This window comes from Ambystoma mexicanum, chromosome 12 (assembly GCF_040938575.1).
Source record: "Ambystoma mexicanum isolate Mex_15411 chromosome 12, UKY_AmexF1_1, whole genome shotgun sequence".
Taxonomy (NCBI): Eukaryota; Metazoa; Chordata; class Amphibia; order Caudata; family Ambystomatidae; genus Ambystoma; species Ambystoma mexicanum.
Window position 1 is genome coordinate 1,243,821,930 of NC_090936.1, and position 26,165 is coordinate 1,243,848,094.

At 45.5% G+C, this 26,165-nt stretch overlaps 1 long non-coding RNA gene across 1 annotated transcript in view; it reads left to right on the top strand.

Annotated features, from left to right (window-relative positions):
* The window catches only part of LOC138513130 (uncharacterized), a 106,163-nt gene extending 100,527 nt beyond the window's left edge, over positions 1–5,636 (top strand). Inside the window, exons 4-5 of the long non-coding RNA XR_011281722.1 lie at positions 5,370–5,444; positions 5,535–5,636. This is a non-coding gene — a long non-coding RNA (uncharacterized lncRNA). The remainder of the gene's footprint in view (positions 1–5,369; positions 5,445–5,534) is intronic.
* The last annotated feature ends 20,529 nt before the right edge of the window (positions 5,637–26,165 follow it).

Genomic DNA, 26,165 nt, shown 5'->3' on the forward strand with positions numbered 1-26,165 from the left:
ACAGCTCACCGTTCAGGGATCGGATTGTGCAGTTTTTTCGAGGAATTCACTTCTCGTCCAGAGTGGCCGTTTCTGTTGGCACCGTCCGATCCCGGTCCGATAGCCGAGCCAACCTTCAATGAGACAAAGTCGTTCTTGAGGGTCCCTATTCGGGCGCCATCTGTGGAATCAGAAAAATACAATATTAAGGCTTTTACACCATGCAAAGGAAAATACACCGACACAGGCTTGTAAAGATTCCCAGAATCGTTATTACAAAACTGAACAGTTACAAAACAAAGTACACAAATAGCTATTTGGCCGTCAATACATCACAGAGAACACCAGCAGGGTTCAATGTGAGCAGTGAGCAGGATTTGCAAGCTGGACATCGGCGTATTTATACATTTTCGTTATAACGATGTCCAGCCTCTTTCAAGTTAATCATGTACTGGGCTAGGGTCACGGCAGGTTCGTTCCTAATTTACATATCTCGTGCATGCGGTTTACTTTTTAATACATTTACTAACAAACATTATTATTCTCCAGGTTTAACGTTACACTCTTTACACATTACTTTTATACAGATCAAACAAATGTTTTGCATGTCGTATTTGGATAGCGTTATTGTTCTTGTATACTTGTAGGTTAACATCACTGATTCAAGTAATCCCCTGATCCCGAGGTCAACAAAGGACAAGGTCTACATGACCCTAACATGTAGCCTAAAGATTGGACATTAACTCTCCTACAGAGGTTGAAGAGGTTAAGGCAAGAACAAGAGCACACGAGACGGCCATTTTAGACCACAGGGTGACTTTGTACAATAAACTAAAATGGCGGCTCTAACCTAAAATGGAGGCTTGATTCACTTAAGGTCACGACCTTGTAATACGAATTTCCTCGCAAAGCGACTGGGCATAGGCCAACATATACAATGAGGACGAAACAATATTATATCAGTTCTAACAAGGTGACAGCGGTGTGCAGGAGACAGGGGTGTGCCTGGGACAGGGGTCTGCAGGGGACAGGGGTGTGCAGGGGACATGGGTGTGCAGGGGGCAGGGGTGTGCAGGGGACAGGGGTGTGCAGGGGGCAGGGGTGTGCAGGGGACAGGGGTGTGCAGGGGACAGCGGTGTGCAGGGGACAGGGGTGTGCAGGGGACAGGGATGTGCAGGGGACAGGGGTTTGCAGGGGACAGGGGGTGCCACATATTTTGTGTTTCTGTAGTTCCTGTTTTCCCAGTAATAACATGAGCTTACTTCTCTAACTTTACTTTTCTGGGCTTTTCTGGTCAGAAATACTCTCTCTGAGGCTTGCAGGGCACATGTAGGTATTTTCTAGGTCATTTCTAATGTTTTTGTCATTTTTCAAATTCACTGGTTTGTGGTTTCCATCAAATTTTTGTAATTTTGTTTTTCGTTTTTCTATCAAAATCTCAACCTACAGGGAGCCACTCCTCCAAAAGACCAGGATTTTTCTGCCATCCCAAAGCGGCGTCCAAAGGGCTGGATTTGTATCCCTTCAGGGGGTTTTACACCCTGGATGTACCTTTGTGCCGCTGCCCCATCCCTCCCTCTTGTCCCTGCCACATCCTGGACCTCAGACGCCCCCCCCACACTTCCTAACCAAAGCAAGCAGGGCCCAGCACAGTAAGACCCACCTCTCTGTCCCTGTTAGCGCCCGGGACTTCCCTCTTCCGGGGCGCTATGGACCACCCGACCGACATGTGGTTAATAAGCAGTGTTTCCTGGGCGGGCTTTTTAAAAGGTGGCCCAGAAAACACCATCTAAAGGCCCTGTACTGGGGTCTGTGGTAGGGGGTCCTCTCGTAGGCCCAGTATGAGTGTCCAGGTGATGCCACATTGTGATGGATTTAAATTGTCCTGTTCAGGTTTTTCTTGGGTGTTGGGGTTGTTTCTCCAGTGGCCTTTTTGATCTATTATTATTATTATGTTTTATTTGTATTTTTGTTGTTTTATTTGGTTGGCTGATAACATCAACTTTTCAAATACAATGTTAAATACAAATAATTCACAACATTTACAAACTTAAAACATTTGAAATACATTTAAAATAAAATAATGTCTCAATTAGATATTCACCTACACATTAAAAACAAAATTAGCATTACAAAATTAGACTCATTTTCAATTCTTTCTATGTAACTTTAAGTCAGGATTTCTCTGTTGGAAAAGGAACTCATAATTATAGTAATGCTCCTATATTGAGATCCCATTTTACTTGTGTGTGAGTATTATGTTGTAACTGTTGTTGTCTTGTCATTTGTTAAAGGTAAGGCTGAATCCCAAAAGTGTACTAATGCAAGTCTAACTGCACGTGTGGTACTGGAGAACATAATGTGCTGTATTTGATTGGAATCCAAGGGCCGGTATATGTTGAATAATTTTTTGGGAAAAATACTTGTCGGTTTGTGATTAAAGAAGGACAGTCCACAATTATGTGTTGTAAAGTTTCTTTCTGCAATGAATCGAAGCAAAATCGACAAAAACTATGTTCTTCAGGTATTTGCCTTCTCCTAGCGAAGACATCTTTGGTGTGCCGCAGATTGAGCCTAAAACACAGATATTGATTTCTGATGGGCGGCGAGGAACATTTTACCAAATAATCAGCCATCATTCGATATTTCTTAATACCAAATAGAAATACATTAACGTCTTCGGAAGTATTACATTTAGTTTGATTCCAAATACAATTATATAGGAAAGGTTGGATCTTGACTCGCCCTGAGTTCTCTATTAAGAGCTCAAAGCCAATGGATGCATCTGACAATGTTATTGGCATTAAGACCCAGCAAACGCTTCCTTTACACGATGCACATTTTCCATAGAACCTGAGAGAATAAAGACAGTGAGACCAGTTCAAAGTGTATACTAGGCAAAGGAGTATATTTCGGTAGTTTCAGGACTTGTTTCCAGAAACGGGACTCAAGTCCCTGCGTTTCCGGTCTCTCTGAAGCTTCGTTTCTGAGCCATAGAGCAAACTAGGTGTCACTTTCTGCTGGTCATATGGCTATAAGAACATTTGCCATATATGTAAACTAGAATTTCTACCTGTGATACCAGGGTTTGCTCTTTGAGATCTAAACTGTGGCTATAGGCGTCATCAGTAGGAGTGTTGTCAACAAACACAGCCAAATAGTTATATTACGATACAATCAATAGTTCAGAGTTTTGTAAAGTCCACTTGTTTTTGGAAAGTTTGTATCTAGCATTTATTTTGCAAACCATGATTTGTTTTTTTCCGTGTTCATCATCAGATTGCTTTCTTGTTCATATGCATCTAAATGTTCAACAGATTTTGCAGTCCATCTGGTGTTGGTACAAAAGGAAAAGATTCTCCGCGTACAGCAACCACGTTGTTTTGTGAGTGCCAAGTTTTGGAGCATCTCCATAAAAGTTTCACCCATGTCTAATATAAACAAATTAAAAAGTGTGGAAGCCAAAATGCATCCCTGTTTTAAGCCTCGTTCTGTGGAGAAGGAGGCAGATAAAAGGCCTTCAAGTGACATGTTCACCTGCATGGCTGTGTACGTGGGAAGCTGCACGGTCAGGGAAAGCAGCGAGGCTGGACACTGGTAATGGATGAATCAGAGGCCGCCCGGAAATCCACAAAGGCCAGGTATAGTGCTTGTTTCCGGGTGGCACAATGTGACTTAATCATGTTAAGAGAAAGAATGTTAAGGGCTGTGCCAAGAGCAGCTATGAACCCTGGTTGAAATGGATCTCTCCTGTGAGCCTCAGGGTCCATTCGTTCAGATCTCTAAGCATTGATTCGGCTGAAGATCTTCCCAGGAGCATCTAAAAGGGCGATCAGCCTATAGCCTGATGAATGTTGCCAATCGCCATTCCTATAAACTGGTAATATGGTGGAATGCTTCCACGTCTGAGGTAGAGTTTGGGTGAGATTTATGTGGGCGAATATATTATACACAATTGTCACCCAGATCTCAGGATGTTGTTTGAGAGTGTGATTTGGAATATCTGGGTAAACAATACACACAGGGCTGATAGAAGATGAATAAAGCTGCGAAAATGAGCTCCCAATTGTGCTCTGTGACATTAGTCTGAATCGCTACTTCAGAGCCATTTGTGGCTTGATTTAAAGTTGACCATATTTCAGCTGTGCTCTTATACTGCAAGACGCTTAGCATCTTGGCTACGTTGCTTTGGTAAATGAGAGATTTCCCACCTCACAGCCAGTTTTTATACCTGGGTTTAATTTAAATGAGGGGGGAATCTCTGTCTTCAAGTGGTAGTTTCAATGCTTCACGCTTTTGTGACCTAAACAAAGCTTTCCTCATTTTGATGTCATGATTATAAGCACGTAGCTTCAGCACATTTTTTGGATGTTTTCGAGAGTTAGTTTGAAAAAGCTGCATCCAATCGTAGTAAACTGTGTCCTGACTCACTACACCCCAAAGTAGCTTTGTGTATCTCTGAGGCTAGATGGCTACTAAAGAACTGCAGAGAGTCCTCAGACCAGCAGAGTCCGTTGTGACTGGGCTCAAGTGACATAAAACCTTGACAATGCGTGCTAGAGTGATCCACAGGGAGCATGTCATGGTCACTGGAGTCAGACTCCTGAATACACAATGGCGTAACATGAGAAATAAATACAACATCCACACATATGTAATCGATTGTGGCCACAATCCTAACTCTACGCCAAGTTGGGTGGGGAGGTATGTCATCTTTATAGGCTCCATTCAGCATATGTCCATTACGAGATTTAACAAGAGGATTCCATTGAGACAGTCTGCCCTTGTGCTGAGAGGCGTCTTATATGAGCAATGAAGGCTTAGGCTCCTGCCAGTCTAATGTTGGAAATGTTTGTGTCAAGGAGAATGAGACCCATTAAATCATTCAGGTCTTTGAAGAAGCGAGCATCGCTATTCCCACAGGATTCCAATATAAGTTCACCAAAGCACCGGAAGTGAACTGCAAATGCGGTTTTACTAGCAGCATGTATGCATTTGGAGATGCTCAGGTTTCTGACTTGAGCCTCGGGATTGATTTGATAGCTATTAATAGACCAGAGGTGGGTCTCCCATGCCTCGCTTTACTAGCTGGATTCAGATGGGTGTCATGATTATCCCAAATAGGGGGAAGACGTAAGCCACGTCTCTTGGTAAAGAACCACATCATACTTTTCAATGTGATTTACAACCGCCCTGGTAGCGTCTCCAGTATATGCTGTGCTGGGTTCGCCCACGGCTAACCCTACTATATCTCCACGCTTACTTCTCTGTACTCTGTTCCAACCTAGGCAAGGGATTGTCTTTAATAACACGCTTGTGCATTGGTTACAAGTTGTTTACACCTCGATCCACTGATAACGAGGAAGGTGTTTTTCTGCTCCTTTTTGCAGCGGGATCACTGACCGTGGCTTGCAGAACGCTCAGTTTCTGGTCACAGGCGCATGCATTCTTGCCAGCGCTCTAAGGTATTTATCCTCCCGTTGCTCTGTTATATCCATATATATATCCCGAAGGATGTAACTTACTCACTATTTTATATTTATTTTTATTTGTAGACCAGATGGATTTATATGATCCTGACACACATGAGGTCCTTTGACATCAGTACCCGTTTCCTACTTAGAGAGCCACCACAATCAGCTATAAGATGTTTGGCCCCTCCTAAGGTACTTTTGGCCTTATTCCTTGCTATCTCTTTTGTATTGCCGTGCTACCAATTCCCTGAGAGACTGTGCAAACTGCCATAGTAATTATAGCTGTCCCTGTTACCTTTCTAGGTGATATCTTCACTGTGTGGAGCCCCAGTCTCCTGAGGACCAATTGTCCTGAAAGGTGAGCATCCATGTTGACTACCTCTCCACCGTGTCTGCCCTACTGCTATATATCTAGGTGGGTTCTATTTTGTTCCACCGCTCTTTTTTATAATTGTAATTCTAAAGGTTGGTTGTTCTGGTCTGTTCTAAACCTGCTAGCGATCTAAAAGCTATTTATTATACTTTTTTGCAGTAACGCCTAAGGAGTACTGCGTGTATCCTTTGACTCTTCTCTGCTGAGTTGCCGCCCCCACTAGCACCAACTCGAGGTAATCTTGCTGCCTTGTTGTACTGGTTCACAAACCACATTTGGGTTCTTTCTGGAGATCAACACAGCATCTGTAGCTGACCCTGTCCTCCTTTTTTATCTTATGACAGGTCTGGCGAGTGGCCTACGCCTTTTGGTTGAATATAGGAAATCCATGTGTACCTCTCACCTGAAGAAAGTTCTGTACATCTGACATATGAACTGAAACATGTCGAGACTGTATGACTCTGTATAATACCAGAGATGTTGGAATTAAAATTTGTGCTAACCTACTGCAAATTGAACACAGTGATTTACTACTGATTTTTGTACTTACGCTTGCAATTCTCTTTCCATTAAGAGGTTTCTGTTTCCTATGATATATGGTGTGAAAAATCACGAAATTGTTTGATCTATGAATATCATTTCACACTATTGTTGATTTAATACTTGTTTTAAAATGTATTTGTTTTTGATTTAAACTTTGTTTTTAAGTGGCTGTTCTATTCTTGTGCACCCAGTCACTCTTTTCACTGGACCTGTCTACCCTTGTTCTATCTCTCTTTATTTACTGTCTATCCGACCCCCGATCAGATAGAAGCAGACACTATTGACGTTTAGTGTCGTCAAGTGTCACCCAGGATTCCTCCCTTCTTACTATATATACCCAGAAGGAGACACTTCACCATCTAACAAAGGTGAATGACTGACGGCTGGTAAACTCCACACATTTACACAAGGCATAGTTTGACAAGAGTTGGAGAATAACACAGTACGAGATCTTATGGAATCAAAAATGGCACCTGCTTTAAGGTTCAAGGAGTTCTTTAGATTATTTTGCCAAGTCAGAATGTTTTTATTTGTAGAGCTTGTGCGGACATTTGAATGTCAAGGGTCTCAAAGAGTTTTCCCAGAGATTGTATGGCCAAGTTCATCGCATTGTGTTATCTCTAGAAGTTTATTTGTGTGTTCTGAGTTGTCTGGAGTACTAGCTCCAATTGAAGGTACTTGCGATTTTTCAGGAGTGGGAGCAGTGTAAGAGACAGCTAGTTCGGAATTAGGTTGGCTGATATCGGGGAAAAGAACCGGAGAACCAGATACGTTTTTAGATAATTCCCAAACTGATAAAGAGGAGCCATTTGATTCGAGGTCTTTTATAGTCCTATCGACAGGTTCCGTGCATAACTCTTCATTTGCACCAGTTAACGCTGGCGCTGTTAGCACATTACCCAAAATCACGCTGTCAGACAATGACATATTGTTTGTATTCGCTGTTAGAGCAGAGAAAACAGCAATAGATGATTTGCCACATTTTTGGGGATCAAGAGTTGTTTTTCGAAGAACTTGGTCCAAATGTTGAGGCTGCACCATAATTGATCCTATAGCCACTGACGGCGCAATCAAAGCGGCATTCATGTTGGAAGACAGGGGGCCTCATTACAACCCTGGCGGTACGGGGTTAACGGCGCCGTAAAAGGTGCCGGCGCCGTTAACTCGGTACCGCCTCATTACAAGGTCCCCTCGCGGGACACGTTAAGCACACCTGGCAAAACCAGGCGTGCTTACCGGGTCCCGCGAGGGGAAGAGGGAGCAAACAACGGGCCAACTCGTAATGGCCCGTTGTTTGCTCCCTCTCCCATTCCCATTCAGCCCTATGGGGGCTGAAATGGGAATGGGGAAGGACCGGGTGCGGGTCCTTGGAGGGAGGAATTACCGGGCCTTCCGAACTCGGAATGGCCCGGAAATTCCTCATTCTGTGGACACAGACCCAGACGCAATTTCGGTGGAAGACATGCCACCAATAGCGGCATGGCTACCGCCGAGGTCGTAATGAGGGCCAGAGTCCTTATTTTCATCCGAGGGTCAGGGGGCAACCTCATTTCGGCTGATGAGGGAGTAATGTTATGCGTATGTCAGAATTCTTAGCAGCATTAGATGACGGCATGAGGGATTTCCTGTTAGCAAGAGCTATCGGAGTTGAGCAAGTTTGGTTAAATGTCCTTTTTACGGGAGAACTGAGTGGGAGTGCTCCGTTTATCAGCTGGCATGGACATGTGATCAGAAGAAGGCATGCCCGTCATCAGCGTGAATAGGGTGTGCTGCATTTATCCACAAGTAATAGAACATATACACCAGAATTGTACTCATGAGTAGCCGGCGAAGAAACCGGGTTGCCGCGACGCTGCGATGCACGCGGTGAAGCGGCAAAGCGGTACTTCGCTGGTACTTTGCTTTGGTGCGCACACATGGGTGCGTGCGCATTCTGGGTTATAAGGATTCATGCCCAAAGGGGCGGGGCTTATGGTTTGGTAATACAAATAAGCCTTAAAACGAGCCCTCAGAGGATCTAAATAACAAAAGAAAAGTGTATATGTGTTAGTTGGAAGTTCTCTGGAAGAGATTTATAACAGCAAGTTATACCATGGAGTGTTGATTGTAGAAGTCCAAGTCCAAATCCACAGAAGAACGAGCAGAGTGAGCGGCAAAGCGGTACTTCGCCAGTACTTCGCTTTGGTGCGCGCGTGGACTGAATTATTGATGCATGCCTCTACAGATGATTGTACTCAAGTGCTGCAGGGCTTATGGGAATTGTAGTCTCCCTGTGACTACCCCCAGCTAAGTGGAAGGGCCGCAGTGCAGTGTCACAGGGGAGCACACTGCTTGCTTCTTGTCGCAGAGATTGCGAGTGATTAGGTGATGTGCAAGACCCTTAGACTGATGCTTCCCTCCTCTGTACAAAGGACCTCAAATTATCAATCGTAGGATTCTTGGTTGGGGTGCATTGTAGAAGTCCTCGAATGAGGTCCTGTGGAACAGCTCGACATCTGGAGTTACACCCAGGTAATTATTCATGAGGGACAAACAACCATCCCTTTTCTCTTGAACCTTGCTCAGACTTCAATCTTGCAGAAATGTTTTTTTTCAAACCTTGCTGTGGCTCGGGCAGACCATGGGATATGGCCCGGCACACAAGAGGCTCTCCTGAGGCAAAGCTCCTTATTACTCACCCATTTCCTTAGTTTTCTTCTAATACAAAAGGTACTGAAACGCACAAAATTGAATGGGACTCGGGCTGTCCCTGCAATAGTGACTCCAAAAGGACAGAGACGACATCAAGGACACAAAGGAGGCTTGGAATCCATGCAGGGAAACTCATTTTATAAGACACTGATTTCATTTGGGGAAGAGTGGCTAACTATTAGAACAAACACAAGCCAATGTGATAGTGTTTTGGAGTTCTTGGTCATCACCTCTACGATCGGGGAGATGAGGAGAGATTACGCAGACACATGCTTCCTACTCGGTGGGGCACAAGGTCCAGCATCCTGGTGAAATTGACAAAGGATGTACTGTGCTATTGCCTGCACAGGGGGGTACTTTGGTGATTGTGGAGTACTTGATGCACTGGTCATGGCTTGATCCCCTTGTAAAGGGGCTTGCCTCAATGAACAATAACTCCCTCAAAACTGTAGCTCACAAACTCTTAAAATACAATCCTGGAACAGCTGTGCTTTCAAAAGCCTATTTTCTTGGCTGAGCTCTTTAACCATACAGAATAAACCATCCACCCTGTTCATTCAAGAAACCACTGAAAACTCTGTTTTTCATGTTAATGGTTATTCCACTTTTACTCAGGCTGTCTCTTTGGGAAACTCAGACCATCCCATAGGAGACCTGGCTATACTAATTGATAATAACTTGAACGTGTCGGCAACCAAATTAATTGACTCCAATGATTTACTTGTACTGGAACTCATTTCCCTGACAGACAAGAACATGGTTTTCATTTTAATATGTCTATACTGGAATCCCATTAAAACTCTAATTGATAGTATATTCTCTCGACTGGACAGACTTCTTGAAGAAGCCTTCTGTCGAAATGTAAACTTTCATATCATCCTCGGTGGTGACTTTAATGCTCACTGCCTGTCTTCCTTGATAGTCCCTGATCATGCCTTGTTTGGTCAAAACAGCTCAAGGAAACACGGGCTTCAATGGAGAGAATTTTTTGCAAATTGGGACTTACAGTTGGTCAACTTTGCAGACAAGGGTAACCTCCTCACTTGCCGGTGTGGTTTGTCTAGCTCGTGCATTGACTACATTTTAGTCTCCTCAACGATTTACGGTCTCACAGACCCTATAGACATCAGCAATCCCTTCTTTGGTGATCAAATGCTTCTTACCTTAACATTGCATTTATCTATCAGTGCCTACAACACCGATGTGAGGCTCGCGCTGACCTCTATTGATAGGCCAAATGTGTCTGTACATTGGTGATCTTTGCTATGTCGTGAACTAACCTATAGGGTTAGCCCATCCTCGCACTCAACTTCCCAAATGTATACAAATGATATGACATTTTATCAAATTGAGAAATGGAATCGAGACTTAATTGATTTCCATCTTAATGCACTTGCTCAGGCAACCAACAAATCCATAGCCCGCCTTAAAGGTGAGAAAAACAGGCAAATGCGTACGTACGCTTATGAAACTGGGTCAAACAAATTCAATTGTTATTCAGCAAAAACACCATTGCATACAAGATACAAAGGTAAACTCAAATGTTTCAAATGTCAGCAACATTTGGAGGATAATCAGAAGATGGTATTGCATCCAAGTAAAATGAGAAGCATTTGGGAAATGTTAAGAGGCATACATTCTCCTTCTTCTGCCAGTACACATTGCTCTAAACCCTCGGAAGGCTGGCAATCCTACATATTGAATACATTTCAACTACCAATCAAATTCAAAAGTATTTCTTGTACCTCCGCCAATATTTGATCGTTATTCCATAATGGACCCTCTGTCCTAGATATTAGATCAGCAATTATCCAATTGAAAGCATCTAAGGCTGCAGGACGTAATGGTCTCCCCGCATGCGTCCTCAAGGCAGATCCATTTTTTTGGGCGACAGTAAAAAAACTAAAATTTGACAACCTCTTTTGTTCCAATCGCATTCCTGTTCCATGGCTCGCTGCCACTATTATTCCAATATATAAAAAGGTTGATCCTGGCAAGCCTGCCAACATTTGACCCATCACCCTAATGGACGCCTCTGCTAAGGTGTTTGCTCTCATTTTGCTGAAGCATTTAGAGGAATTTATTATCAGTCATGACACTTTGTCACAATGCCAAGTAGGATTCAGAAAAGCAATGGGCACTGCATTAAATGCGACTATTCCTGCGCATATCCTGGCTAATGTCAAAGCGAGTAACACTGGTCCCATATACATGGCAGCTTTGGACCTTACGACTGCATTGGATTGTGTCATTAGAAACATCCTATGGCACAAAATGATTTGTCTTGGTATTCCCCTATCGTTAGTTGGCCTAATTCCATTGCTTCATCAACAAACCAGCTTTCAAATTCGCTTAAACCAACAAGGGGCTCTAACACCATTGATCCCAACTCAAGTTGGTGTGAAGCAAGGCTCTAACCTTGAGGCCACATTATTTAATCTTTATCTCTGTGATATTGATCAAATTTGGCAGGATGAAAATATGTTTCCAATGAGATTGGGTCACCTACGCTTACATTGGCTTGTGTTTTGCAGACGATATTATTTTATTTGATCGGACGCCGTTTGGCCTTTAAAGTAAGTTGAATGCATTTGCAAAATATGCCACTGACCATAACTTATTAGCGAACTTCACAAAATCCCAGATAATAATCTTCACAACAGGAAGAGTATTTAATAATATAAATGGTCCATACTGAGCAATCCAATGGAAAGAGTGTATTCACTCCGGTACCTGGGATATACAATCTCAGATTGTAACTCATTGGGAATGTGGATTCAATATTAGCAACGGCTGTTATCTCAAGTGAGGATCATATACAGACGGTATCTCCAACTACTGATTATTATACACTAAAGGTTGAGCCCATCATCCTATATTGTCTCGATATTTGTCTCTTAGATCTTGACAAGTGCCTTGATCGTATTCAAGGAGAACTAGGGACATTTATGTTGGGTTTACCTATGGGTTTATCAAATGCTATGCTCAGATATGAACTGGGCATTAGCTCACTGTCCTCAAAATTTCAATGGCGCAAATTATCAACATACTCTAAAATTTTGAATCCACCACGCAATTCACTGTTTGAACCTTTGCATGAGATGTTAACTTTAGAGAACTTGACCTCGCTAACAATATTTAAAAACAACATGGAAACATCATTTTCTAGGATAAACCTTACCAAAGAGGATCTTATCCTCAGGCTCCCGAAAGTAAAAAAAAAACATTATGAATTTGACTGGTTGTTAACCATCGAAGCGATTAATTTATTTAAGACCCATGTTGAATGCACATTATTTACCCATAAAAGGAAACCTTGTGCCAAATATTTATTGCTATTCCCATGTGATACTGCACAAGCTTCATTCATGCCTTTTAAATTTAATCTCTCACCCACAAATGAGAGAATCCAACATTGGAAACAATATGATGGCAACTTCCCGTATAAATCTTGTCGGTTTTGTGATCATACGGCTGAGATAGAAACCATTAAACATCTTGTTCTTTAACTTCCTTATTTTGAAATAATGAGAAGACAGATTTTTGCAAGCTTCGATTATGGTGAACTGATATTTTCAGGCGAATGCTTTGGTTCGCGTTTTTTGGAGGGAAAGAACAAGTCCTTAGTCTTGCGCTGACAAAACTTTTAGTGTGTATCAACAAAGCTCTGATATTGTTAAATGATCAACACATTATCAATGCAGGTTCTTGTGAGATTTTTCAATTTGCCAGATACTCTGAACATAAGTATTATCCAGACATTTCTAACTGGTCTCGGAACTATTTGTAGAAGGAGCATGTTGCCTTATTGTTTTTTCTTTTAAATTCAACCAAGAACTGGTATAGTGACAACTTTAATGATGTATTGCATGATTGCAACTGTATCTCATGTAAACATGATTTATTGTTTGTATTTCCTCTTGTATTAATGGTAACTTGTTATGTAGTTCACCTTCTTTATACATAAATGTTGGTCTAGTTTGTTTTGTATCATTATCCATTATAGTCTATTTGCTCAGAGTTTGCTAAAATGATCATCCTTTGAAGATCACACCCTTGTAAAGCACAAATCTTATTTTCTTTGTTTCCGTGTTCTATTTTGCCAGATTTTTCTTTCTTTATTTTTGTGATTGATTTAAAGTTGTCTGAATATTATGCCAATTGCATGTTTTGATTATTAAGTGGAAAGATTGTATTAGGTTGCGAATGATGGGTTGACTATTCTTGTTTGTTTTGTGTCTTGATCTTTTAAAATATGCATACATTTTATCTATTTTGCTCTTGTGACATATTCTTACATTATCAAACTGAGGGGATATGTTAGGTCTAATGAAAATGTATTTCTGAATAACACTTTTCGAAAAGTTTGCAATGGGTGATACTCTATGGGTTGGCTTTGTTTTTATCTGTTGCTTGATTTGGATAATCTTTTTACTTTTCTTCGTCTTTTGTACTGTATTGTATACATTTATATTGCTTTGTAAAACATCCATTGCAATGGCAAGGCAATTGAATTTTTAATTTGTAAAGATTGGTAAAGGTTTTGTATACAAACCAAAAACAAATAAAAAAAACAAAGTGCTTGCTGCACCTGTCCATGGTGGTGGCCGAGGAGCACTGTGGGCATCTCAGGCATCTCATTCACAGCGTCTTGTGCTGTGTCTGCTCACAGAAAGCCTCTGATGGCAGCTCCAATCCTCATCTCCTAGGCCTGCTCGGTTGGAGGCAAGACTGTTTTTCAGTAGTGTTGAAGGACTTCGCCCACCCCTGGAGACCAGGGACAGAGTAGACATGTCCACCATGTTCTCTGATTCTCAGACTGCTTCTGAAGGCTCCTTTATGGATGGCTCTGGCTTGATTTCTGATTCTTCTGGAGCCTTGTAAGATTTTTCGATCCTTCTTCCTCGGAATCCCCAAAAGTTGGACGGATCCACCGGGGAGTTCCAGTCACTGCTGCACAAGGAGCTTGTTTTGTGGTGTGAGCTTATGGTCCCTTGGAACGTGCATGTGGTAATAGATGGGATTACACCAGAATACTTCTAAAAACAGGGAGGTTGCAACAAACATCAACGGACGTACGCTTAGTCTCCCAATGATCTCCACAAAAAATAAAATTGTTATACTTTATAATGCGCCAGAGTGGCATCATACTACATGGCAATAGTGAAAAACCTATCAATGGTCGGGATTGGTTAAGGGAAATATCTAGATATACATTTGTTTAGAAGCTAGGATTGTCATTGGCTGTCCTTTATCAGGTGGACAACGTATGCTTACCTCTTCACACATGTCACTTTAGAAACATTAGATACACAGTTTCTCATTGGTCTTACAAGCTATTAGGTCCTTTGTTACAAAGTCTAATATAATTGGTTGGCATGCTTGTCCATGTTTGGAACATTCGGTTCATTTAGCAGCACTGAAGCCCAGACTTAAATGCAGGGAAACAGGACATGAAGCTACCTCATACCCAATTAGCCCAGCATCTCTCATCTCCCATGCCTTCTGCATTGAAATTGTCTTTGTACTTGGTCTTGTAGCATTCTCATCTTTGGGAATGCACGGGAGTGAGGGCACTTGCTATCGTGTCTGGGACTCCAGGTTCAAGCTCTATTTCCATCCTTGGCTCACGTGACAGGAGACCACGATCTGGTCCATTTTGCACGGTTTAATTGCTGTAAATGAATTCAAACTTGGCATCCTTTGTGTTCTTTCTTGCGCCTTAATGTGAGAAGGTTCATCCTCCACACACTCGTTCTTCTTCCGAGCAGATAGCTGACCTGAATTTCTACGGTCTTGACTTCAAGCCAAGCAGCCTCACCAGGCAGCTCCATGACCTGCTATTCCGCTGCGACACAGCTTGCTATTCACCCTTGATGGTTTCTGGTTTACTTATTTCATGATACCAATGTCCAGTTTCTGTACAATGGCGGTTTCGCATGCATTCTATTTACTACTCATAGCTAGCTTCTATGATGACTTGATGTACCTTGCATTTCAGCATCTGTACATTCATTGAACTTTGGTTTTCTGCAACATTTTGTGCATGTGTAATCATCTTCTTTTACACTTGAGAGTTTGCTTGGTTCTTTGCTTCATTGTTCATCCTTTATGATCCATACCTTGTCTTTAGTCATTATCTCGGGACGTCATGCACACTTTCTTATGATGTCATCAGTTCATGTGTCTAGATCTTTCTCATATTCCTTCAGGGAGTTCCTCCTGCAGGCTGTCATCACTTCGGGGTACATTCAATAGGGTTGCCTCAATGGGTTTCTACTTTCAAATACTCACTGTGGTATTTGTACAATAGCTGCTGTTAGGAAAGGCACAATCTCATATCTCCAATACTGGGCAAGTAGAGGGCAGGATCTCCTGCAGATGTACCCAGCTGCTCCTCTGCAGGTGCAATCGGATCCACCAGGACTTTCGGTTTTAGCTGCTGGCTTTGCCCAAGATTCCTGTGCCCCATCTACAGGGAGGAGTTATGAGGCGGCATCCCAGGTTTATGGAGAGGGGTATCAATCCCGTTTCAGCTTCTTCATTGGAAATGGTGACCCCCGTTGGCCTTCCAAGCTGATGCTGGCGAGGTTGTCCACACTCTGGGGGTGTATAGGTCGGCCATTTCAGCCAGACACAAATAGTTGGATTACAAAGCAATGTGTGATAGCCCTTTGGTCTGACATTTCTGAGGCCTCCTGAGTCTTGATATGCTTTCCTCTGGGATGTGGAAAGACTGCTGTCCTTTTTTGAGAATTGGAAGGGCAACGCTGACTTTGGGCTAAAGGAATTGGCCTTTTTGCTGACCATGTTAATGTGCCTGGCGTCTTGAAAACATGCATTTTCTGCGGAGGATTTGCTCCCCTGAGGGAGCATGTTTTGCTTTTTCCCATGATGCCAAGAGAGGCAATAGTTTGGCGTCTCATCTGGCCTTTACCACTCATCCTTGGTTGTGTTTGGTCTACTGCCTGAAAAGATACGAAGAGATTCAGCCTCTGACAGACCATCTGCTTACAGGCAGCTCCTCTTGGCCAGTAGCTGGAATGTAGGCTACTGTCTGATGCCACGCTTGACCCATCACGTGAATCATCATGGATCAGGCCGGCATTGTTTTTCCTTCTTCTAGGGATGCCATGGCATCTAAGGCCTACCTTTTTACATTAAGGTTTTAGGATATCATGAAGCCAGCTGTTTGGTCTGGCAACTCTGTTTTCAAGGAGTTCTCTTTTCAGCCGAGAGAGATGTTCTCATCAACTTCCTCCCTTCCCCTGCCTCTCCTCTGTCTGCCACCTCTGCTGCTCCTTCCCCATGTCTGAAGTGCGTACCACATGCCTGTACCCCTCCTCAGAAGACCTTTAAATGTGGCAAACAGCTTCACCTTGCTACCCTCAATTCTCGCTGTGCTGTTAAACACTCCTCTGATATCTGTCTCCTTCTTCAAGACTTTGACCTTGACATTCTCACTCTCACTGAGACGTGGTTCACTACCAGATCTGTCACTGCTTCTCACACTCCTCCCTGAAGGCTACAGGATCCTCTCTACACGCAGGCCTAACTGGTCTGGAGGCAGAGTAGCCTTGACCTTCTCTGAATGTGTCCCTGATACTATCATTCCCACTCAGGCCTACTCGTCCTTGGAATACCTTGTCTGCAAGTTTTGTGTCTCTCCAACCCTCTTGTTGACTCTTGCCACCATCTACAGGACCCCTGGTCCAATCTCCCTCCTCCTCTCATAGAGGTCTGACCTATCCTCTTCTTTTCTTGCCTCCATCTCCAAATTTCTCCTCCTCTAAGACTTCAATATTCACCTTCACACTCCTGATTCGGCCAGTGGACTCATCCATTCTTCCCTCCTGTCCGACACACTCAGCTGGACATACCTAGGATGCTCTCATCTCTGCAGACATCCCCATCTCCAACTTTCTCACTACACCTCTCTCATGGTCTGACTATGCTCTCCTGTCCTCCCACCTGAATCTCTTAGGTCTCTTATGTCCTCCAGCTAAGCATCTGTCTGCACTGCTCTATGGAATCCACCACGTTCCCACTCCCGTGCGCATAGTAAACCTTCTACGCGCTGCGTTTCGTTCCAGGAACGCTGGGGGCTGTCATGGAACCGTTGGCAGCCTATCCATAGATGCCCATTGGTTCGGGCACGGCGAGACATTTTTTGCATGGAGTCAGCTGATACCTGTAAGACTCCGCCTAGCTTCCAGTGCGCTGCTTCTGAATCTCGTTTCAAGTGGCGTTTGTTACTGTTTACTCTCCAGGTTTTTGTGTTCTACGTCCCTCCTTTGCATTTGGACTGCTCAACTTCCTTATCCTTGGCCTTTCTACGATCCTACGGTACTTTGACCCGGAATGCTTAACGGACTGCTTAATAACTCCTGTCCGGTCATTTCTGCATTATCTGGTTTTCGACTTCAGATTCCCCTTTGGATTGCCCATGTCTCACCCTCATACTGTTACCTTTCATTTACGGAACTTTGCCACGCACTACCTTGAACTTGTTTGGATATGAGACTTTGGTTACAGGCATCCGCATTTCGTTGGGTGATAGGTGGATTCAGAACATTAACAGGTGTCCTCGTTCCGTCGGGATAGTCTGTTACAGGATCAGCTTTTGGGCTTCCACATCCGTCGCACAGACTCTCCACCATAAGGACTCCGGAACTCTCTCAAGGAGACATTGCTCCATTTACTTACGGTAAGACTGGTTTTTGAATGCTAGTGAATATTTAGCCAGTTATTGATTACTAGCTTACTAGTGTTGGTTATTGTTCTAGGGGTACACCTCTCATCTTGTGACAATATCCTTGGCAGATATCATTAACGCTTCGTTAGTGAGTATTGCTATTATCAGTCACTGTTACATTCTGGTGTGTCTTCTCGGCTAACCATTGTTTCATTTTTTCTTTGCAGCCAGCGGTGTACCAGGGTGTACTCATTTTTGGGCAATACTCACTTCAATCTGTCGTTTTGTACTCTTGAGGGGTATATTGTCGGAAAGACCAAATTACTTTATGACGTGTCAAAGACTGCCTTTTTTCTTCTGTTTCTAGATGCACGTCTAACAACCGCCAGTCTCCTTTTCCATCATTCGACCAATGAAGCGAGTGTCAGTTGCTGCTTTTGTCGCCACTTTCATTCCCACTCCTACCAATGACTCCTACATTGACTCAGCCCTTGCTGATCTTCATCTCTATATCACCAACACCCTGCACATCCTTGCCCCTGTCATGAGGATCTGCATAAAGCCTGTCTCGAAGCACAACACCTGGTATGACTACGACCTGACCCTCTGAAACACAAGTGCAGAGGAGCTGAGCAGAAGTGCACATCCTCTGACAATATGGCCTGCCGCCTGCTCTAAAGGCAATACAGAGACTCCATCCGCTCAAAGACTTCTTAACAAAAACTCTCCCTCATCTGCTCCCAGGCCTCGCTCAGCCTCCCTCGCCACTTCCCTACTACTCTCTTCATTCTTGACCATAACACTGGATGAGGTCTGTAGACAAGTCCTCTCTATGAAAGTCTCCTCCAAACAGGTGCTCTCCTGCTCTTCCAGAACTACCAAGGACAACATTGTCTCACTTGCGCCAGGATTGGCCAATTTCTGTGATAACTCCATTGCCAGTGGCTCCTGGCTGCTCTCTCTCAAGCACTTCTTTGTGCATCCTCTCCTCAAAAAGACCTCTGTCGACACGTCCTGCCCTGCTAACTACCAGCCTATCTCCATTACCCCATTCATGGACAAACTCTTGGAGAAGCTGGTCCTCTCCCAACTGCTCCAACACACTGAACCACCAGTCTGGCTTCAGAGCAGCCAGAGGCACGGTAACTGCTCTCCAAACACTCATGAAGACCTGCTCTCAAATCTTGATTCCAATTCTCCATCCGTTTTCATCCTTCTGGATATTTCCTCTGCCTTTTACACAGTCAATCATGCCACCTTAACTAATTGGCTCTGTGACACCCTTGGCATCACAGGCCTGGCACTTGACTGGTTGACTTCTTTCCTTTCCGACCATCCTTCCCAGGTTCAACTGGGTCCTTTCGTCTCCCCTATCACACTCTCCACCTGCAGAGTCCCTCATGGCTCTATCCTCTCCCTGTGGCTTTTCAACATCTACCTTGCCCTCTGGACCACCTGATCTCCTCCTTTTCTCCTCACGTCCAGTGTTATGCAGATGACATGCAGCCCTCGTACAAGCTTCCCTCCACTGCCTCCTCTTCCTCCACTCTTATGCCTGGCTGTCTGACTGCTAATCAGGTGTTTTGTACTGCCAATGATCTCTGCCTTAATGCCAGTAAAACTGGGATCCTTCTCGTTGGGACCCCAGCTCCCTCGTTCCCTCATAACCTCTGGTCACCCTCTATGAGTCCCCTCCCCTCACCGTCTTGTCAGGCGACAAACCTTAGTGTCATCTTTAATTCCTCTCTCTCCTCACATCACAGACCTTTCCAAGAAGGCCTACTATCAGCTGCACCTCCTCAGAGGCTTTCTCTCTTACCTCACCTTCCCAGAGAAACTCAATGGGCCTCATTATAAGGGTGGCGCTCCTGTAATGAAGGGGGCTGGTACGGGACCGGCCCCCTTCATTGCAGGAGCGCCGATTATGAGCTTCCCTTTGCGGGACCCGGATCAGATGCTTACTAAAACCAGGCGTCCTTTCCGGGTCCCGCGAGGGGAAGAGGGAGGTAATAACGGGCCAGATGTAATCTGCCCGTTAGTACCTCCCTCCCCAATCCCATTGATCCCTATGGGGGCTCCAATGGGAATGGGGAATGGTTCCTGCAAGGAGGAATTACCGGGTCCTCCTATGTCGGAATGACCCGGTTGTTCCTCATTGCAGGAACCCGGTAAAGGAGCCCGGTTTGGAGGCAGCCATGGAGCTAATAGCACCATGGCTACCTCCAAACTCGTAATGAGGCCCACTGTCTCCAGAGCCCTGGTCCTTTGCAGGCTGGATTATTGCAACAGCCTCTTCCTCAATATTCTTTTATCCTCCCTTTGCCCCGTTCAGCTAATCCAGAATAGGACTGCAAGACCTATCCTTGGCCTCTAGCCCAGGGACTGCATCTCTCCAGCCCTAAAATGTCTCCATTGGGTCTCACTTGCTGCTAGAATCAAGTTCAAGACCCTCTCAATCATCTACAAGTCTCTGGGGCCTGGGACCCTTCCGCATTCAACTCTCTCTCCCTAAATACCTCCATTTTAGAGACCTTCGGTCCTCTAGCTCCAACTCTCTGCAGGTTAGATGTTTTGCTAAGCAGAGAGTGGGGGGTAGATCATTCTCCTCCACAGGTGCCTCCCTCTAGAATGGTCTCCCTGCCCCTCTCAGGCTTGACTCACATCTTCTTAAGTTCTGGAAGCTCCTCAAGAACCTCCTTTTCCCTTTCCTCTTCGCCTGCCCTGCTAATACCCTTATCTGCTGCAGTTACTGGCTGCCTGGTGTCCTCTGAGTTCTACAACTCACCACCCCCCTCCTCGCTCTTAGCATGTGGACCCTCACTCTCTGCACCCCATACAATTCCCTGGCACTTGCCCTCCTGGCCTCCCCTTAGCACTCTCTTAGTCCCTGTTATCCTCCACCCCCCTTCACTTGCACTCTCTCCCCCACCCTAGAACTTTGCACTCGAGCAGACTGCCCCCCTCCTCTGCACTTCTTGTTACTGCACTTACGTGATCCGAATGTCACAAGGCCTAGTAAGACCGTTATTGTTTTTTTCTCCCCTGTCCCTCACCCCCTTTTTGTCTTGTGGTGCCTTGAAACACCATTTGCTGTATAGGTGTCTTACAAATAACCAATAGATAAAGTAATTATGTAAATGTTCCTTCATTGGTGATGAGTATACTTTAAACCAGCATAATAGGTGCCTACAGAGTTCTAATTCTAGTAAAGACACTGAGGTGAGTATTATCTCACCATTCTATGTATCATGTAATGTGCTGTTCTATACTTTCTCATTATGATCTTGGCGTCTGTAATAGCCTAACACTGTCTCTCGGCCAACCATTGATTTTTTTTTGTCTTCTCAGTTGTCAACCTCTAGTTGACTTGAAGATGATGGGCTTGCCACATTTCTTGGGGTTCTGCGTGGCTGGGCAGACCATTGTCCAGGGGAACCAGACTGTCTTGAAGATGATGGGCTTGCCACATTTCTTGGGGTTCTGCGTGGCTGGGCAGACCATTGTCCACGGGCACCAGGCTGTCTTGAAGATGATGGGTTTGCCACATATGTTTGGGGTTCTGTGTGGCCGGGCAGACCATTGTCCACGGGTACCAGGCTGTCTTGAAGATGATGGGTTTGCCACATTTGTTTGGGGTTCTGTGTGGCTGGGCAGTCCATTGTCCACGAGCACTAGACTGTCTTGAAGATGATGGGTTTGCCACATTCTTGGGGTTCTGTGTGGCTGGGCAGACCATTGACCACAGTCACCAGACTGTCTTGAAGATGATGGGTTTGCCACATTTCTTGGGGTTCTGTGTGGCTGGGCAGACCATTGTCCAGGAGCCCCAGACTGTCTTGAAGATGATGGGTTTGCCACATTTCTTGGGGTTCCTTGTGGCTGGGCAGACCATTGTCCACAGTCACCAGACTGTCTTGAAGATGATGGGTTTTCCACATTTCTTGGGGTTCTGTGTGGCTGGGCAGATCATTGTCCACGGGCACTGGACTGTCTTGAAGATGATGGGTTTGCCACATTTCTTGGGGTTCTGTGTGGCTGGGCAGATCATTGTCCACGGGCACCAGACTGTCGTGAAGATGATGGGTTTGCAACATTTCTTGGGGTTCTGTGTGGCTGGGCAGACCATTGTCCACAGGCACCAGACTGTCTTGAAGATGATAAGTTTGCCACATTTCTTGGGGTTCTGTGTGGCTTGGGAGACCATTGTCCATGGGCAGCAGACTGTCTTGAAGATGATGGGCTTGCCACATTTCTTGGGTTTCTGCGTGGTTGGGAGACCATTGTCCACGGGCAGCAGACTGTCTTGAAGATGATGGGTTTGCCACATTTCTTGGGGTTCTGTGTGGCCGGGCAGACCATTGTCCACGGACACTAGACTGTCTTGAAGATGATGGGTTTGTCACATTTCTTGGGGGTTCTGTGTGGCTGGGAAGACCATTGTGCACAGGCACCAGACTGTCTTGAAGATGATGGGTTTGCCACATTTCTTGGGGTTCTGTGTGGTTGGGCAGACCATTGTGCACGGGCACCAGACTGTCTTGAAGATGATGGGTTTGCCACATTTCTTGGGATTCTGTGTGGTTGGGCAGACCATTGTCCACGGGCCCCAGACTGTCTTGAAGATGATGGGTTTGCCACATTTCTTGGGGTTCTGCGTGGCTGGGCAGACCATTGTCCAGGGGAACCAGACTGTCTTGAAGATGATGGGTTTGCCAGATTTCTTGGGGTTCTGTGTGGCTGGGCAGACCATTGTCCACGGGCACCAGACTGTCTTGAAAATGATGGGGATGCCACATTTCTTGGGGTTCTGTGTGGTTGGGCAGACCATTGTCCACGGGCACCAGACTGTCTTGAAGATGATGGGTTTGCCACATTGCTTGGGATTCTGTGTGGCTGGGCAGACCATTGTCCACGGGCACCAGACTGTCTTGAAGATGATGGGGATGCCACATTTCTTGGGGTTCTGTGTGGCTGGGCAGACCATTGTCCACGGGCACCAGACTGTCTTGAAGATGATGGGTTTACCACATTTGTTTGGGGTTCTGTGTGGCTGGGCAGACCATTGTCCACGGGCCCCAGACTGTCTTGAAGATGATGGGCTTGCCACATTTCTTGGGGTTCTGTGTGGCTGGGCAGACCATTGTCCACGGGCACTAGACTGTCTTGAAGATGATGGGTTTGCCACATTCTTGGGGTTCTGTGTGGCTGGGCAGACCATTGTCCACGGGCCCCAGACTGTCTTGAAGATGAAGGGCTTGCCACATTTCTTGGGGTTCTGTGTGGCTGGGCAGACCATTGTCCACGGGCAGCAGACTGGCTTGAAGATGATGAGCTTGCCACATTTCTTGGGGTTCTGTGCGGCTGGGCAGACCATTGTCCACGGGCAGCAGACTGTCTTGAAGATGATGGGTTTGCCACATTCTTGGGGTTCTGTGTGGCTGGGCAGATCATTGTCCACGGGCCCCAGACTGTCTTGAAGATGATGGGTTTGCCACATTTCTTGGGGGTTCTGTGTGGCTGGGCAGACCATTGTCCACGGGCACCAGACTGTCTTGATGATGATGGGTTTGCCACATTTCTTGGGGTTCTGTGTGGCTGGGCAGACCATTGTCCACGGGCACCAGACTGTCTTGAAGTTGATGGGTTTGCCACATTTCTTGGGATTCGGCGTGGCTGGGCAGACCATTGTCCACGGGCACCAGACTGTCTTGAAGATGATGGGTTTTCCACATTCCTTGGGGTTCTGTGTGGCTGCATGGCTGGGCAGACCATTGTCCACTAGACTGTCTTGTTGCCTTAATCGGACTGTTGTGTCTGTCTCTTGGGATTCTGAGCTGTTTCCTAGAGTTTGCTGTTTTTGGCTTTCCATGGGGACTCCGTTGAGGTGGTTACATCCACGAAAGAAATGGGGCTTAGAACAGGACTGTGGTTTGCAATAGTTCTACTGTTATAAATTCAAGGAAACCGCTGAAAATCCCAGATGCTGCTGGCAAATATAGTTTATTGTGAGAATTGAGTTTTCTGCTGAAGGATTTATTGAAGGAAGTAAAGGCCAATGTTTGCTTCCCTGTCTTTAATAGAATTAGAGCTCCCTGGTGGGGAACCTCGGTGATATGAGGCCTGAGAAGATGGGCCATCAGAATGCTTGTGGCCTTGATAACTGTGGAGATGAGACAGCCAGGCCAAGGTATTCCCCGGGGAATTCCCAAGTGTCCATGAGCAACGCTGGTTCCATAATAACAGCGTGATGCTTCTGGGAGGAAGGTGAGCCAGACTCAACAAAGACCTGTCCAGACATTGCAGATTCAGGGTATATGAGCCGAGTCCTGCGATTTCTGCACAAATGACCTCAATTGGTCTGACTGCAAGCCAATCCCTTTCAAGTGCACACTTCAGCCTCTCACCACAGCCCAAGCATGAGTCATTGGGATCTTGTATTTATGTAGAGGAGGGGGGATTTGGATGAGAATGACTTGCAAAAGGTCTATTGCAGGGAGAGCCCCTCATCACTGGTTGCCTTATGAGGGGGGTCAGCAAATTGGTTCTTACATAAGCCATGATTTGAACGGGGGCCCGGGGAGGGCTTAGAATACAGGACTGGGGGCATCATAAGCGAAGCTTTGTGCAATACACGAGAACAATATGTGTAAATACGGCTTCATGTATTGTGAGAATCGGCCACATCACACACGCATCTATTAGGGCCAGGGCAGGTTCGAGGCACTATGGCGGCCAAGGCAAACAGCTAAAGGTGCTGCTCCGTCAAATGCCGCAAGCTTGCCTGTGCGTGCAATCTCTCCCCCGCGGCACATACCCGCTGCATACCCAACATGAGTGCGCCCCTCTTGCCTAAGACATAGCATAGCAGAAGGTACAGCTTCCGCCGCTACAGACCAATGAGCTGGGGGTGGCAAAAGCATCTGTGTATGCCGGCTCCTCCCCGGTCCAAGGACGAGGTATCTCGTCCTTGGGATTACCTCCCCAGTCCAAGAACGAGGTATCTCGTCCTTGGGATTACCTCCCCAGTGCCAAGGACGAGATAGCTCGTCCTTGGCACTTAAGGGGTTAATGAAGGAGAAAATGTTAGAAGGCTTTGCATGGTGAAATACTGAAATCACCAAAAAAAGGCCTTGGCACTGGGGGGGAAAACCCATGGCAGTACAGGCCTTGCCCAGACAGATCCACCTCTAACCACCAAACACTGCAATATATTATTCACATCACCCAGACCTCTCAATCTTTCTAAGCCACCCAAGTGGATGACGTCATATTCAGCACGGGAGCCCGTTGAAATCTATGGATGGCATTAGGCTAGCGGTGATACAGGCGTTGGCGTGTGAGGTGCGAGGCGCGCCTCAGCGCACCATTCAGAGAGGAAAGGATCATACCTTGCATGTGATGATGAAGTGAGCGTGGCCAGGCACAGAAGCCTGTGGTGCACATCACACAAAAGATCAACATTATGTATAAAATAGTGCAGACCTTAAAACTGTGCATGAGCACGGTTTTCCTGGGACTGCAGGTTGGTGTATTGTGGGTTGGAAAATGGCCTGAGATTTTTCAGGCATTAGCCAGCAACATGGCGATTGCAATATGTTTTCAGGAACTGTTGGGAACCGACCTAAATACCAATACGAGTGATTGGCCAGCACCGGCAAGAAGCACCGGCAAGAAGCACCGGCAAGACGGTGGCATAGCAATTGTGCAGGCAGAGAACCAGCCTCTTATGGAGTAGGAGGCACCCACGATCCAGGGAGAGATGAGAGCAGTCCTTTCTATATCTAGTTCCCATTTTCTGTGTGTGCAGCCCCCCCTTTCCTGGCCCCCTCTACTGCATGTCCCTACTCTCGGCCAGCGTTCTCTCCCTCTTTCACCATTTCATGTTTTAATCTCATTCTGTATTCCTTTTGTTTTTTGTTCATTTTCCTTCTTTCTTTTGATCATTTACACCCTTTCCTTTACAGTTTTTTCTCATTTGACACTTGATTTCCTCTCGTTAATTGCGGCCTTTTTTCATGCACTCTTCACTTTCTTCTTTTCCCCCTCTTTTCTTTAATTCTTGTACATTTTCCATCTGCGTTTTCTCCTTTCATCCCTGTGTTCATGTTCTTTGCCCTTTTCCACGCACTAACCCCACCCTTTGTTTCGTAGTGATTATGCCGTAGGCACATGCGCGTAGTCAATAAAGGAAGTCCCGGCCGGCAGTTGCGGCCGGGACCCCGAGCAGTCAACACGCGTCCCGTGTGGGTTCTTACGTGTGAATGCCGGCGCACGTGTGAATGCCTGCAGGGGCCCGGGGGGTCACTCGCCACTACAACACTGGCGACGAAGAGTAGCGACGACGGTGAAACGAGACATTGCTCCGAATGAGTCGGAGATAGTGTCTTTTCCTCACATAGTTGTGTACCTA